Raw genomic sequence first — 13359 nt, 5'->3', positions numbered from 1 at the left:
CGGATAGCCACTCGGGAAGGGGCAGGGCAGACGGCGCCACCGCCCTCTGGGAGTCAAGGAGCCGAGAAAAGTTGGCCAGGAGCGAGGGACTGCTTTATCTGCACTAGGGACACAGCCAGGAGTAACTGCTGAGAAAGTGGCTCAAAGAAAAGCAAATCCATCAGGTTCCAAGGATGTCTGGCCAGACCGGAAGGATGTGAGTGCAGGTGGCCCACCTGTATATGCAAGGTGCTCTTTTGAGAGTGTGACAGAGTTCACAGTGTTGCTGTCTCCAAACCCTTTTGTTATGAACAAGAATATTCTGTCACGTTCCTCTGAGTGTGTGTCCTATCCAGGACACGGACCTCCCCGACCATGAAGATGTGGGCGCGGCAGAGGCTGTGCTGGCTAGGCTGGCCTCTGCATGGGTGTGTGTTTGGTGATCTTCACAAGACTTCAAGTAGGTGGAAGAGGGTGACCGCCTCTTTTCTTACAGGACTTCTGTATGTGCTTGATGGTCATATCCGTTTCTGTAATTAACAATACCAAGTGTACAGTATGACGGCTGTGTATCTGAACCTTAAATGGGGCTACTTTTGTGTTTCTCAAACATCCTTACATGGATATCCAAGTAACAGAAAGTAGAAAGTATCCTGGAGAAGATAAATCGTCTCTCCTCCATGTTGGTTTTTCTGCCCCATCTCTTGGAGTGGAAGCAAAGCCTTTGGTCAGATGCTAGACTACAGCAGGAAACCTGTTTGAAGAGCATTGTCAAGAAGTAGCCTGCAGCATTTAGCCTATGCGCAGGTTTCCAAGGATTCGCCTAATATGCCACACTGCGGTATTTGAACAGCACCATCAGAATCTATTTGTGATCATAAACTACTGCTAGAGACAGCATCCATCAAGGACAAACTCACCTTGATACCCAAGGCCAGTAAACCGATCTGCATGCTATCACGGCCAATTAATCCATTTGTATCAAACATTACTATATCTAGCTGTAATTTTTGCCAAAAATTGAACATTTGAGATTACTAGTACACACACACACACACACACACACACACACACACACACACACACTTTGCTCTAATATGGTAAGTGTCCAGGGTAACAAGTATTTTTGTTAGTTATCGGAAAGCTCCTAGAACATGTTTCCGTACTTACTTCCTTGATCACACTTCATCATGAAGCTGTCCCCACTGCTGGACACTTGACCTCCCCTTTATTGGGTGTGTTCTGTGTCTAAGATGCTGGGAAAGCAAGCCAGAACTTACTTTTTAAAGTTGGTAGTAACCGTTGTGATCTGCCGGGTACCCTGTGTGTGTCATGGATACTGTAGGCATTATCAACCACCTGACTTTACAAAATAGCTATTTCTACATGATTATTGTAAACATCTTTGAAAAAATCCTGCTAACTCATTCATAAGTGCACAAAGGTGTCTTTGTGAAGCTTGCTTGCGATACTCTTTTAGGATGAAAATAATTTATTTGTTCCAACAGATGAAGTACCTCGGACTCAATGAGTAGCTGGGATAAATTCATATAGGCAATCAGAGTGGAAGAGATGCTTCAGAGCTAAACCTCTCTTCCTTGGTCTTCCCAGTCAGGTCTGGTGGTCCAAGCAGCTAGCCTGGGCTACACAGTAAGATTTCATTCTTTACGAAACTTCTCCAGAAGTTCTCCCCAGAGATCAGAAACTCATTAAATATTTGTTTAATTAAATAACATGGAATGAAGGGGAGGTTGTTATGACCTTGAAAGTAATAGTTCCTATGGGGGCTCCCCATGGAAAAGACTCATCCTTCTCTTAGCTGCTTTGAATAGCTTGTCGCACTTCATCAGGGTGAGGGCTAGCCAATCCCAGTGGGCCAGGTCTAAACACATACACACACAAGCAACCTTAAATAGGCTCAGAGTGTGTGTGTGTGTGTGTGTGTGTGTGTGTGTGTCTGTCTGTCTGTCTGTCTGTGTGCACGCACGCATGTGCATGTATGTGTATATATATGTTTGTGTATATATGTATGTAGATAGATAGATGATCAAGAACTTAAGAAGGAATTTGGGGCAGGAAATGATGTAAATATAGTACTCATACGGAAGTCTCTAAGTTTTTTAAATTAAAAATATAATGTTTTCTAATGGTTTCTCTGTCGTCTGGCCAATCAGGTTAATCAGCCTCTTCTAAGGTAAGTATTTGTCCTACTCTTTATGAATTCTCTGGGTGACCCCTAAGGTGTTCTCCCAATTGACCTAACTTTTAATAGTTATACGCTGAATAAATGAATATGCTAGCATTGGTGACATCAGAATAAACCTAGTTTGTTAATACAGAAAAACAAACAGAAATATAAAAGTGTGTGTACCATAACTAATATTCAAATAAACCAATATCATATGCAAAACAAAAAGTAATGGATCAGGCTGGAGAAATGTTCAACGGTTAAGAGCACTGACTGCTCTTCCAGAGGTCCTGAGTTCAATTCCCAGCAACCACATGGTGGCTCACAACCATCTATAATGGGATCTGATGCCCTCTTCTGGTGTGTCTGAAGACAGAGACAGTGTACTCACATACATGAAATACATAAAGAAATTGTTTTAAAAAGTAACAAACTGCGCTCGTTTCAGCAGTACATATACTAAAATTGGAACAATACAGAGAAGATTAACAAGGTCCCTGCGCATAGATGACATGCAAATTCTTGAAGTGTTACGTATTTTTATTAAATTGCAATTTCTATCCTGAAAAAAAAAATAAAAAGGAAGAAAAATAACACATCCTATATACATTATTAAATTCCTGTATGCCTAAATAGAAATGTATTCCATATAGTAAGTCGTTATCTGGTGGTTTACCAATTATACATTTTGTTTTGTGGTGGTGCTAAGAGAGCATTGAACAGTCAGAACCTGGGAACCAAAAAGGCAGTGAGCTGTGTAACCAGCTCCCATCCACATGCATTTGTCAAATGCACACAGACCATCTCTATATCCCTCCGCTGTGGTAGACATCTTAGGGGATATAACTAAGGACAAATAGAAATGTTTTCTGTTTTCTCAGAGCTTAAAGCTTAGAGGGGAACACAGAAGGTAAACAAATTATTATAAAGAAAAGTTCTAACAATTTCTGAGGAGAAATCTGGGGATTATATAAACAAATAATATGACGAAAACATGAAATCAAAGGAGGAGAGCCTGGGGAGAAAGAGAAAACTAAGCTGTTATTGGAGAAATGAAAAGAGGTCACCAAAGTTTGCACTGGGAAATTAGTGCCCCGTAAAGGAAACTTCTTCATCACTTAGTCACTGTTTTCTTTGAGTGGATTTCTAAAAGATCCGTTTGTATTGTTGTTGTCTTTGAGGGTGTGTGCAGCTGTGCACACTCTAGAGTATCCTCAGAGGCCAGAGCCGAGTCACATCCTTTGGAGCTGGTATAGAGGTGTGTGGGAATCCCCAAAAGGATGCTGGGATTCTCCCTCTGGTCCTCAGGATAGAGCTGTGTGCTGCCCAGTTCCATGTCAACTTGACAAGGGTACAGTCAGCTGAGAGGAGGGAAATGACTAGGCTGTAGGCAGGCTGTAGGGCATTTTCTTAAAAAAATGATTGATGGTGAGCCCAGTCTATTGTAGGGGGACCATTCCTGGGCTGGTGGTCCTGGGTTCTATAAGAAAGCAGACTGAGCAATCGTGAGGAGCAGCAAGCCAGGGAGCAGCACCCCTCCGTGGCATCTGCATCAGCTCCTGCCTCCATGATGCTACCTTATTTGAGTCCCTGCCTTGACTACCCTCAGTGAACAATGGCTGAAAGTATGTAAGTCAAATTCTGTTCTCCCCAAGTTGCTTTTGGTCATTGTGGTGGTTTGAATACAAATGCTCCCCAACTGGCTCATAGATTTGAAAGTTTGGTCATTAGGGAGTAGGACTACTTGACAGGAAATAGGAGGTGTGGCCTTGGGGTAGGTGTGACCTTGTTGGAGGAGTGTGCCACTCGGGGTGGACTTTGAAGTTTCAAATGTTCAGACAGACCCAGTCCCTCTCTCTCTCTCTCTCTCTCTCTCTCTCTCTCTCTCTCTCTCTCTCTCTCTCTCTCTCCAGATCTGGATAGAGAATTCTCAACTAAGCTCCCTAGCACCATGTCTGCCTGCAAGTCACCATGCATGCTGCCACAATGATAGACTAAACCTCTGAACTGCAAGTTAGCCTGAATTAAATATTTCTTTTATAAGAAATTTATATTTCCATGGTCACAGCAATAGTAACCCTAACTAAGACAGTCATAGTTTTTCATCATGCAATAGCAGCCCTCACTTAGACAAGCAAGAGTGCTCTTTATCACTGAACTCGCTTAAACCAGGGCTCTACAAACCTTTGAGTGTATTTTCTCTCCTCAGTGCATTTTTTGCAGCCTACATTCTTGTCAAGGCGTGGCAGACAATTAATAAAGTGGTGTATTGTGCTACAATATGAAAGAATATTAGAGAGAATTATAGTACAACATACATTATACACAAAATATCCAAATATTGTATTAGAGTTTGAAGATAGTTCATAGAAAAGAATGGTAAAGATTTCCTCTGAAGGCACACAGAGTTCAGATCATGTGGGGTCTATACTGTGTGCTAAGGGTCCCATATTTTAGCAAAAATGATAAAGTTAATGGATAGTTAAAGTAAAGAATCTAGTCATGATTTATAATCCGACAGAAAACCATTTCACGCAGTGTAATGCGTAGCACTTTCAACCACATGTGACATGCAAAGCAATGCGCATTTAAATTAAAAATCATTCCCTTCCATTAATATATAAGTTCAGTGGGAGAAAGATAATGCTTTCCAGCAAGGAAACCGTCCACACAGGCATTAGTGTTTAATCCAGCAGTGAGATATAGAAAAGAAATGTGTAAATCAATGATTTAGAAGCTGAAAATAACACATTCGTCTTCATTCAATACTCGTTGTACAGATGCAGCTTCACAAAGAGTCCTCAGCATTTGGAGTATTTTTCATTTTCTAATCTCAATTGATCTCAGCTAATAAGGAGCCTGTTGTTCAAAAGAATGATCTTGTTCAAGATGATTTAGCATGGTTAAGATGGCAAAGGAAATTGGAAATTTATAGATCTGTTAAAGAGACCTAGCTGTCAAGCTAATTGATACATTTTGGCTACCCTTTGAAATTGCATCCATTTTTAGAATGTCAAGCGAGCTCTCCAAAGCAGCAAAGAAGAATCGCCCTTTAAGCACACTGCAGAATAGCATCAAATAGTTATCCATTAAGCAGCTCAACGAGCATGTACGCATTCTTCCCATCAGAATTTCTTGTTGTTCAGAACCAAATACGCATGGCATGTAACACGCAAGCATAACAATGAGCAGAAAGGTAATCACAATGAAAAGTAAGAATTCTGTGAAACTCAAAGTTCGATGGCTCTAATTCAAAATGAAAGCTCATTGTGCCCATGACTAGAACAACTTACAAAGATCCTAAAGAAACCAACGGCTCTTAGATTTGACTGTAAACCTGACCTCCTGTGCTTGCCTAAAGGGCCCATACTGTGCTTGGAGACATAGTCACCTCTTATCAACAATGTATCAGTAGGCTAATACCAGAACACCCTGTAAACACGTGATCTTGCCATAGTCCTCCTACACAGAACCAGAGTAACTTCCTACCTTGCTCTAAAGCCAAAGTCTTCAACTCGTCTTCAAGGCCAGACAAACAATGATATTCATAGTATTCCTTGTGCAATGGGAGATTTTAGAGTCGGTGCCAGGGTCTTAGAATTGCCCACCAATCCTCAAGTAATAGGAAAAGTAAAAAAAGAGAGAGAGAGAGAGAGAGAGAGAGAGAGAGAGAGAGAGAGAGAGAGAGAGAGAGAGAGAGAGACTCAGTGTGCTCACATTGGGAAGAGGAGCAAAGAGGTCTACTGATACTCCCAAATTCATCTTGGGTCCTAATCAGAAGGTCAGGTTAACTAGAAATCAAGAAACGTGTACAGCAGAGTAGCAGTGAAACCTAGAAATGTGCCTAGCAGAGTGGCCTTGGTCAGACTGTGGTCTTACCCAGCATTGTCTCTGCTCCAGCCTCCCCTGGAAGGGGGTTTGACGACTTGTCTGGATTGTATGGAATCTCTTTCTGGAAGACAAGTTCCTCCTCTGGTGCTCCTCTCTCAGCTTTTGGCCTTTTGCTTTCCCCAGCATGAGATTCTTGGAGAAAGTCCAATTTTCCAAGGAAGGACAGTTGTTTCCATAGTCTGATAAGCCATGAGGAGGGGCACAAACATATTTAGACTATCTTTTTTTCCTGCCAGGATGATTATACATGTTCATGCACTCTACCACTCCCAGACCTCTCCACTTTCCTGGCCTCCCCAGGCTCTGACTGAATTGCAGAACACATACATTCTCCTCCTTCCTGTAGACCTGCCCTACTCATTCCCCACATCTTATTCCCTCTGTGCTCACCACCCCCTCGAATTTAAAATGGTTACCTATCTTTTCAAAGTGTAACACCCACAGGCCTCCAGCCCTCCCCTGCACTGCTCCACATCACTTCCCACCACTGACTGTGCTCTGGATGGCCTTATAGCCGCTTTCTTTGCCCTTCCCTCTGCCTTGAGAATGTTTCCCAAAAGAACAGACATTGGTATTTACTCTGTTCACCAGCATCTTCCCAGTTTGGAAGGCAGAGCTTAGCATGCTGTAGATACTCTAGCAATACTTGTTGAAGAAATGAATGCTAGAGAGGGCTGTCTCTGATAAATAACTGATAAATTTTCTAAAGAGTTTACTAGATCCAACGATCTGCCATGTTACTCTGATAATATGGGAGAGATACTTTTACGGTGCATGCGCAGAAATTCTAACAAAATGTTGACCCATTCTTACATAGAGAAAGGAAACCTTGAGATGCACCCTGCCTATAGCACTAGAGAAAGAGGTAAACACTTGCCCTTGTTCAAAATATCCATGCTAGTTAAAAGATTCCATTCCTGCTTGATTGGTAAGAATTTCAAGGAGTGATATTAATAGTAGCAGTTGTTGCATCATCAAAAATATCTGCATAGTTAATTAGACTAATTACTTGAAGATTCAACCCATGCCAAAATGTAATTTAAGGTGTCATTTCAAATAATTTCATGTATGCCTGTAAGGACTACTAAAATTATCTCTCAAAGAGTGATTACTTAAGAAAATGTTAACAAACGTACTGGCTGATGAAAAACTTGATTAAAAGATATTTTTCAAAACACATACACACACCCCATACAGGGTCATACATGTGCACACACACATACCATACAGAGTCTCACATGTGCACACACATACACATACACACCCCATACAGGGTCACACATGTGCGTGCACACACACACACACACACACACCATACAGGGTCACACATGTGCACACACACACACCATACAAGGTCACACACACACACACACACACACACACACACACACACACACCCCTGATAATGAGGAAGGCATGCTGTGACAGACCTTCCTCTCTAACAGACCATCTTCATTTCCATTGCTCAAGTTCTAGACATTATTAACACCTTGAATTTTTTATAATAATAATTGGAGTTTCTTCATCAACTTGCACTTTTCTTTATTATGCCCCAGTTTTCTCTTTCACACTTGAAATCTGAACCAAGAAAAATGTTGCAGTTATTTTTGGCCAGGCAAGCAGAGCAAAACAAATAACTTTCTTTATGCTCATTCTTCTGGAATTCGAATTTTTTATTTTCCTCATTAAGATTACAACAGCTTATCAGGTCGCTGTGTGCCGATGATGACTTGTTTGTTTACTTAACAGTAAAGGGGTTTCTATTGTTGATTTTGTTTTCTTATCTTTTTTTATCCACAGGGCTCATGCTCAGGCTAGTCCTCCTGCCTCAGCCTCCTGGGTGGCTTGATTGTAGTCCTAAGCCACTTAGTTTTGACAGTTATTTTCTGAAGCTGTACTCCACTCATCCTAGCAAGAACAAATGTATTCTACAGTGAATCACTCGTATGCCTCCCTCTGGCTATTAAAATAATGATCGAAAAGAATTGGAATTTCCCTACGATTTTTATGCTGGGACCAGGGAAAGACTGAATCCTTTCCAGAGGCTGGAGGAGAAACTTGTCTCCCAGAAGGAAATCTCACAGAGTTCTGACATTATAAGACAGACCAGGAATCAGGACAATGGTGGAGTTGATACGGGTGAGAGCACACCTTAAGCTGGACTGTTTGCATGGGCATAACTCTTGCCCTCTTCCCAAAACTAAACCTCATTAAGGTACCCCCAAATTAACCAGGCAGACACGGGATTTCTTTATCATTCATCTTCCCAAACTGGGAAGGCCAAATAAATCGATTTTCTCTGCTTTTCATTATCACTTGTCTAGTTAATTGTTGAATCAAGAGTCGGGATTTAAGTCTAGATTGTTAGGGCCTCCAGAGTTGTCTTTAACCCTAATAACTCTTGTTGTATTAGCCACTTGTCACATAATATTAGTTAAAGTTTATAACACAACACTATTATACTCTGGAATTTTTAAAAAAGACGATTGAATTTTTCATTTGACACTAATAGTTTGGGCATCTTCACAGAACAAGTTTATGTTCTCTTGTATGTAACAAATATGGGTTATGTGCACACATATAGGGGTCTGAGAAGGCCTGACGCAGGCATCAGATGCCCTGGAGCTGGAGTTCCCAATGGTTGTAAACCACTTGATGTCTGTGTTAGGTGTTGACTGTGGGTCCTCTGAAAGAGCAGCGAGGGCACCTCAGGACCACTCCATCACCTCATTCCCAAGCTCATGTTCTTATGCACATCTTTGAGATTGCCAGTTCAAGCCAGAGTTAAATCCTATTTCAACCAGTTGAAAACTAAAACACTGTACCAATAAGAAAAAATCAAAACGTGCTAGGACTGAGCTTTAAAGTCCTTGTAGCATTAAGGGCAGCCACATGTAATATCCTGTCCAAATATGTTAAACATTCAATTAGAACATAATTTTCTGGGTTGAAGAGATGGCCCAGTTCTTCCAGAGGTCCTGAGTTCAATTCCCAGCACCCTCACGATGACTCACAACCATCTGTAAAGGGATCTGATTCCCTCTTCTGGCATGCATGTGTGCACTCCTATACATAAAAATAAATACATTGTTAAAAGAACGTAATTTTCTGTTCTTTAGAAGATAGCTTGTACTTTTTACTTTTTAGTTTTCTCTTCTCTCATACAATAAATCCTGGCCACAGTTTCTCCTCTCTCCTCTCCTCCCAGTACCCTTTCCCCCACCCCACCTCTCCCCCAGATCCACCCCTTCACTTCCCTGCGGAAAAGATCAGGACGTTCAGAGCTGTCAACTGAACACAGCATAACAAGTTACAATAACACTAGGCGCAAACCCCCATATCAGGACCGGATGAGACAAGCAGTAGGAGGGAAAGGGTCCCAAGAACAGGTAAAAGAGTCAGCAGCCCCACTCCCACTGATCAGGGTTCCACAGTAAGAAACACCACCATAACATGTATGCAGAGGACCTAGCGCAGAGCCATGCAGGCTCCGTGATTGTCACTTCAGTCTGTGAGTGTCTAGGAGCCCTGCTTAGTTGATTCTGTAGGCTGTGTTCTCCTGGTTCCTTAATGGTTCTAGCTCCTTCTTCCCCCTTTCCTGTGTGATTCCCTAACCTCTGCAGGAAGGGACCTGATGGAGTTTTTCCTGTGCCTAATGTTTGGCTGTGGGTCTCTGCATCTGCTCCCATCAGCTGCGGGTAGGCTCCAATCTCTCAGTATTGCAGAGTATCATTAGGATTAATTTTATTGATATTTTTCCTATCCTAGGACTCTGGGCTATCTAGCCTCTGGTTTCTGGTCATCCAGGCAATGTCCAGTATGGACTCCCTTTGGTGGCATGAGCCTAAATTAGACCAGTCATCAATTGGCCATTCCCACAAGTTCTGTGCCTCCGTGGCCCCCACACATCTTGCAGGCTGGGTAGATTGTAGGTCAAAGGTTTTGTGGCTGGGTTGGTGTTGGGCGCCATCACGGAAGTTGCCTGGTTACAGAAAATGGCCAGTTCACGCTCTATCTCCTCCATTACTAAGAGTCCTCACTGGTGTCACTGTCTATATGGGCTGGTTTTGTGTGTCAACTTAACACAAACTACAGCCATCATAGACGAAGGAGCCTCCACGAGATCCAGCTGTAAGGCATTTTGTCAATTAGTGATCAATGTGGGAGGGCCCAGTCCATGGTACATAGCGCCATCCCAGGGCTGGTGGTTTCAGCTTCTATAAGAAAGCAGGATGAACAATGTGAAGCAAGCCCGTAAGCGCCACCCCCCCCCCCCCTGCCCCCCACCCCCTACTCCCCACCCCTCACTCCCCCACCCCTCCACCCCCACCCCCCCTACTCCCGCCATGGCCTCTGCATCAGCTCCAGGTTCCGGCCTGCTTGAGTTCCTGCCCTGAGTTCCTCCAATGGTGGACTATATTAGGAGTGTAAGCTGAATTAACCTTTTCCTCCCCAGTTGCTTTTTGGTCATGGTATTTTTTGTCACAGTAAGAGAAACCCTGACTAAGACACCCTCATAGAATCCCGGGAGTTTCTACTGCACAAGGTTTCCACATTGTACCTTACAAATGCTTCCCAATTCCAGCCATCTCTTCCTCCTCACCTCCATCCCTCCTGTTCTATTTTCCACCCACCCTCAGTCCACCTGCAAAATCTATTCTATTTCCCCTTCCCAGGGAGATCCATGTGTCCCCTTAGAGCCCATCTTGTCACTTAACCCTCCTGTGTCTGTGGGTTGTAGCACGCCTATTGTTTACATATGTGCATGCTAACATGCAGTTCTAACTGAATACATGACATGTTTGTCTTTGGAGTCCCAGGTTAACTTGCTCAAGCTCCTGTTTTCTAGTTCCATCCATTTCCCTGAAAACGTCATGATGTCATTTTTTAAAATAGCTGAGTAATACTCTATTGTGTAGTTGTACCACATTTTCTTCAGTTGACGGGCATCTATATTGTTTCTAGATTCTAGCTGTTATGAATAAAGCCACAATGAATATAGTCCAGCTTATGTTTGTGGTAGGATGGAGTGTCCTTTGGATATATGCCCAAGAGTGGTGCATCTGGGTCTTGATTTCATTTTCTGGCAAAGCACCATGTTGATTTCCAAAATGCGTGTACAATTTTGCCTTCCCATCAATGAATTGCCCTCTCTCCACATCCTTACCACCATGAGCTGTTACTTGAGTTACTGATCTTAGCCATTCTGACCAGGGGATGATGAAATCTCAAAGTGGTTTTGATTCGTATTTCCCCGATGGCTAAGGATGTTGAATATTTCTTTAAGTTTAGGTGTTTCTTAGTGATTTAAGACACCTCAATTGAGAATTTTCTCTCTTTAGATGGGTACCCCCATTTTTTATTGGATTATTTGGTTTGTTGTCTAGATTCTTGAGTTCTTTATGTATTTTGTATATTAGTTTTCTGTCAGATGTGCTGTTGGTGAGAATCCTTTCCCATTCTGTAGGCTGATGTTTTGTCCTTTTGATGGTGTCCTTTGCCTCAGAAAACTTTTAGTTTCATGAGGTCCCAGTTATTAATTGTTGATCTTAGAACATATAACCTTTAAATAAACATTTTTAATGTAAACCCTAATAAATTTATAGAAAAGTATATAAATACATATTATAGCTAGGTTAATAAAGAATTATATAGAGAACATCAAAGAAGCCAGGGTAGGGTACCAAGAATCCTCTCCCTCCTCAGGTATGTTATCCACCCCTTGCCTCCCTCCTCAGGTATGCTATCCACCCACGCCCCCCACCTCCCTCCTCAGATATGTTATCCATCTCCCTTTACCTCTCTCCTCAGCTATGCTATCCACCCACCTTACCTCCCTCCTCAGGTATACTATCCACCCCTCCTCACTGCAGATATTCTTTTTGTGGCACCCAGTATCTGCTTCCTTGAACTTTCTTCATACACATAATACTAGACACCAGTGCTTAACCGATGAGGTGATACCTTTTTGACGAGTGTGTGTGTGTGTGTGTGTGTGTGTGTGTGTGTGTGTGTGTGTAATGACATAGTACACATTATTTGGCTTTTATCTTTCCATTCATCGTTACATTTTTTTGTTTCATGAAAATTCTTGCATTTGTCTGTGGTTAACTGATTTTCACTGTGGTAAAGATGAATATTCGTGGTATCATGAATATCTATGTTTTTTGCTGCTGCTGAATGTTGTTCTATTTTGTTTTGTTTTTGTTTTCTGATTGTGAAGTGTTAATAACAGAATATTTTTCTATGTCTCTCCTCTGTTTACAGCTCCTTTAGCACAGAGCGACATTATTTTTCCAGATGGTTAGGTCGTGACATTTTTCCATTCTAAAACCTGAGAGCAATGGCTCTAGCTTCACCAGGAATAAAGAAAAACTGTAAACGTCACAGACAGAGAGCACATGCATGATGTGTACAATATCAGATTATAACCATGAGAACGTTATAAAAATAGCCATAATAAATGCAAATGACTGTAGAATTGATAATGAAATAAATACATTTGAGAGAGGTTTGTGAAGAAATTCCAAAGCGGAGGGAGTAAGGCAAGAACACAAAGGAAAGGAGAGCAGGCCCGGGAACCTGTGCCAAGCTCAGGTGGGCAGGTGCACAGAAGAGATTCAGTAATCTACTCGATGCATTCTGTGTCTCTAAAAAATCAGCTCAAGGCCATTTTAATACAATGGGCAATAAAGGGAGGCAATTTTGACTTCAGGAACCTTACAGAGGGGAACATAACAAACCAGCAATTACATATTAAACACGAAAAATCAAGTCTGGGACAAAGGCTTAGGAAAAGACACACAAAACAAAGATCTGGACAACTGAGTATGTTAAGTTAAAAAATATTCCTAAACAAAAGATTAGAGACGGCTGGGAGGTAGAAGTGGACTAGCCACAGCAGGATGAGCATTCCAAGTGAAGAAAATGGCTGTGCAAAGGGCCAGGTGATGGGCTGCAGAGTGACGAGGCTCCAGCAGATACCGAGGAAAAGGTAGGCTGGGCCAAATTTTAAAAGATTTTAAACAGCAAACAAAGACATTCTGTCTTAGAGATCATGAGTTCAGTGCAGCTGTGAACTGTGTTGTACTTAGTTCTGTATCAAATATAGAATAGTACCTCAAATGTAGATGCTCATATTGCTTGCTGAATCGACTCATATGTGCATAATAGAATCCAAAGCAGGGCTTGGGGTGGGGCAAGAGGAGCAGAGAGCAGAGTCAAGTAAATTATAAAAGGAGCTGGTTAGAGCTAATAAGAAACTTACAGAGTGAGTGCTGCTAAAGGAGATGTCTGGTGTC

General features: G+C 42.1%; 1 non-coding gene across 1 annotated transcript; it reads left to right on the top strand.

The window, feature by feature from the left end:
* Nucleotides 1–2602: 2602 nt before the first annotated feature.
* Nucleotides 2603–2709, top strand: LOC116897419. The gene has a single exon (XR_004387461.1). It is a non-coding gene; the product is annotated as a U6 spliceosomal RNA (small nuclear RNA).
* Nucleotides 2710–13359: the final 10650 nt, after the last annotated feature.

This window comes from Rattus rattus, chromosome 3, assembly GCF_011064425.1.
Source record: "Rattus rattus isolate New Zealand chromosome 3, Rrattus_CSIRO_v1, whole genome shotgun sequence".
Taxonomy (NCBI): domain Eukaryota; kingdom Metazoa; phylum Chordata; class Mammalia; order Rodentia; family Muridae; genus Rattus; species Rattus rattus.
The sequence above is the reverse complement of the archived record's forward strand: the minus strand, read 5'-3'. Positions and strand labels throughout refer to the sequence as shown.